The sequence below is a fragment of the Pteronotus mesoamericanus genome, unplaced genomic scaffold, assembly GCF_021234165.1.
Source record: "Pteronotus mesoamericanus isolate MK-2021 breed Mesoamerican mustached bat unplaced genomic scaffold, CSHL_Meso_final contig_94, whole genome shotgun sequence".
NCBI lineage: Eukaryota > Metazoa > Chordata > Mammalia > Chiroptera > Mormoopidae > Pteronotus > Pteronotus mesoamericanus.
Window position 1 is genome coordinate 46,990,239 of NW_026555285.1, and position 3,096 is coordinate 46,993,334.

The following is a 3,096-nucleotide window of genomic DNA, read 5'->3' on the forward strand; positions in this document are numbered from 1 at the left end:
CCTATATGGTATTAATTATTGCATCTGATTTGAATAGTATAAATGTCATATTACTTAGAAATAAATCATGTGGGTGACCTGATGTTTCACCAAATAACTGCACGAGATGTGATATGTGAGTGGGCATGTTGTTGTGATGAAGCTGCCAGTCACCAGTTGCCCACAGCTGCAGCCTCCTGAATCATCCGAATGGTTTCCGCAGAGAAATGTTCAAGCTTAACACAAAATCTGATGCAGATTCGTTGCTTTACTCGCTCGGCCATTTTGAATGGGATGGCCACGCAGTGCACGTGCTCACTCAACGGCGTCCACCGCTCCCACGGACTAGGACAGTGACGTCGTTCGTCATTGTTTATGCATGTGCATTCCAGTCCGCTCTCCTTGGCCGCCAGGTTACATCCCTGTCATGCAAACTGTTCTCATTAAAGTAACAATGGCTGGACTTTTTCCGGACAGATACCTATATAAGACACACAGACACAGGCAACAGCATGGTGTTAGGCTGAGGTAAGGGAGGAAAGGGCGTGGGGGGGAGGTGGAGGCGGGCGAATGGGGGAAGCGGGGACAGGAAGAGGCTGTGCTTGGGACAGCGGGTGCACAGCGCCGTGCGCAGTGGCGCTTTATTGAGTTGTACACTTGAAACCCGTATGGATTTGTGGGCCATGTCACCCCAATAAATTCAGTGTTAAAAAATGTTCAAAAAGAACATACTGAAGTAACATTTGTATACCCTTTAAATGGAAGAAAAATTAAAAGTTAAGCAATAGCACGTATATTAGTGGGAGTGTAAAATGGCAACCACTTTTGTATTTAAATCATTATAGATTTATAATATACAGATAAAAATACAGGGTCTAGCACCAGTAATGCCCCTTTTTTATTACAAAATCTTTTATTACAAAATCATAAGCATGTAATTCTGTCAATGGTATCACACTCAAGCACACCATAGGACATTTTAGGTGAAATGATCAAATTAAAACTATAAATTATTACACCCATGTTATTACCCTACCAACCACACTCAAGCAGGCCTTACTTCTGCCAGACCCTGTGTATAAACGTAACAATTATATATGAAGCATTTAATTATATATTTTAATATTATATGTAAAAATATAAACAAATATGTAACCTATCACATAAGCACATATATGTGTATATATATGTGTGTATATATTTATAAAACCTTATGAACAATCAGTTCTGTTCCTGGAACATATACCCCAAAAAACCCTTGCAGATATGTTCTGGAAGGCATGTACAAAAATGTTCAAAGTGGCAAAAATTGGGAAAATTCTCATCACCTGGAAAGCTAATACATAAATTCTCGCTTATTCATGCATTGGGACACCATACAGAAGTGAAAATGATTAAAATAGCACTACAGTTATTCACATAAATTTCAGAAACAATGTCAAGTGAAAAATAAGTGGCAAAAGAATGCATGCAGTATTACGCCATTTAGATGTAAAGGTCAAACACCAGATTTTGAACATAGCCCTCAGAGCAATAAAGCTGATTCTAAAGAGCGCGGGCGCTGTATTGCGGGGCGGTGGGGAGACACGTCGCGGGCCGAGGAGGCGCACGCCGGGCGCCTCGGCGGTGCTGGCGTTCTCCGTATTTTGCCGTGTAGAATGCACACCCCTGTTTCTGGCCCAAGCTTTCAGGGAAAAAATTTTTTTGTTTTAATTTTTTAATTCAATTTGTTATTTTTTTTTAGATACTTGCGTTTTGTGAAGGAATTTTAGTACTTGTGAACATACTATGGTACAAGAAATTTTATGTAACAAATAATGACTAAACACAAGAACATAGAAGGTATTTCAGGTACTATCCATGTATAACGCGCATCCTTATTTTTCCCTCAAAAATTTGGGTGAAAGAGTGTGCATTATACACAGCATAATATGGTACTTCTCGCGTTGCATGGTAGGTTCACACATGGTCATTTTATTATTGTGCTTTAGCAATTACAGGCATTCATTTGGATGTCACATTTCATACTATTATAAAAATGAATGGAAACAGGTATGTAACTGGATGATATATATGCAGAGTTTAGCCATAATTTGAAAAGATGATACCTCCACAGCTGAGAGCATGATGTGAAGAACATCTTTGATTTGGCCATTTACACACTTGATTCTAAAAACTCTGTTTTTCTTAGATTCTTGCCTTTTTTTTTCTTTAAATTGCTCTAAAACTTGAGTAATCAGTTTTAAATAATGCAAATAAAGACAACAAAAACCCTAAATCCTAAAGGATTAAATCCTAAATCTAATCCTAAAGTTGCTTTGAAATCCTATGCATTTAGACATAGGATTGCAAATTGACTATTAGGAACATTTTATTTTTTTAGAAGTTTTATTTACTTATTTTTAGAGAGAGGAACAGCGGTGTGCGAGAGAAACATCAATTGGTTGCCTCTCATGCAGTGACCCAGGCAGGTGCCCTGGCTGGGAACTGAACCAGCGACCCTTTGGTTCGCAGTTGGCGCTCAATCCACTGAGCCACACCAGCCGGGGCTTATTCTGAATAACCAAGTATTACAGGGCTGAAGATAGCCTGTTTTCTAAAATAGATTAATTCAAGGATTAAGAAATCTCTGAAAACAGGATAGTGCATTGTGTCCCAACTTCTTGTTGAACTAGGATATTAGTGACGGCAGCAGGGGTGTGGGTGGGGGAGGTACTAGGACAGCAAACAGCTGCTGGAATATGCTTGTGACTTAGCGTCTTTTAGAAAATCCTGTTACCGGTAAAGGAAAGGAAGGACTGATGTTTCCCAAGATCTCAGTAGCACCTTCACAGAGTGGGAAGGAACATGGATGCTCCTTTTGAACGTAATACAGGACATGAGAAAATAGACTCAGTGCCCCGGAGAGCGTTTTGTGCGTCTGATAGTGGTTTACCTTTATCAGCCTTAACTCTGGCAAACCTAATGTTTCTGCTTTGCTTTTAAGATGGAATGCCCTGGGGAGGGGTTGCGGGGGTTAGGGGTTGGAGGGATTGAGCCGAAAGGAAGAAAGACTCGTGGACGTGGACAGCTGTGTGGTCATTCCCGGGGGGATGGGGAGGGCGCGGGGTGGGGGTG